Source organism: Otolemur garnettii, unplaced genomic scaffold (genome assembly GCF_000181295.1).
Source record: "Otolemur garnettii isolate 467f Iridium unplaced genomic scaffold, OtoGar3 scaffold00151, whole genome shotgun sequence".
NCBI lineage: Eukaryota > Metazoa > Chordata > Mammalia > Primates > Galagidae > Otolemur > Otolemur garnettii.
Genome location: NW_003852546.1, coordinates 321237 through 321981, shown reverse-complemented (window position 1 = coordinate 321981; position 745 = coordinate 321237).

Genomic DNA, 745 nt, shown 5'->3' with positions numbered 1-745 from the left:
CCTTAGCTGCTTGAGCTACAGGTGCCAAGCCTCCCCCAGACTTTTAAAGACCAAAGTCCCAGAACCCAAGTCCAACAGAAAAGGTAATAAATGTGAGCTCTACTGGAAGGGGTTGGGGGGTACCCAAAGACTTGTCTCTAGCCTTGTCCTCCCAGTGTGTCTCCTTATGAACCCCAAACGCAGAACATCTTAAAAATGGCAAGATCCAGCTCTGTGCCTGTGGCTCAGGCAGCTAGGGCACCAGCCATATACACCTGAGCTGGTGGGTTCGAATCTAGCCTGGACCCTCCAAACAACAATGACGGCTGCAACCAAAAAATAGCCAGGCGTTGTGGCAGGTGCCTGTAGTCCCAGCTGCTTGGGAGGTGTAGGCGAGAGAATTGCTTGAGCCCAGGAGTTGGAGGTTGCTGTGAGCCGTGATGCCACAGCACTATACCCAGGGCTACAGCTTGAGGCTCTGTCTCAAAAGGAAAAGAAAAGAAAAGAAAATGGCAAGATCCATTTCATGCCCTGTCATTTTATAGATGGGAAAAGATAAAATCCGTAAAGAAGACACTCCCTAAGTCCCCTTCAGTGGAGACAGAGATAGGCTAGTGCCCGGGCCTCACTTCATACCATGCCTTTTCCCTTGTCACTGAGCAGAAATCCTTTTTTCCTCCCAAAAGTGCTGCAGATAGGACCTAACTATCCACGTGGGCTTTGCCCAGGCCCTTGAGAGGCCTAAGGGGCTGGGTTCTTTCCCATT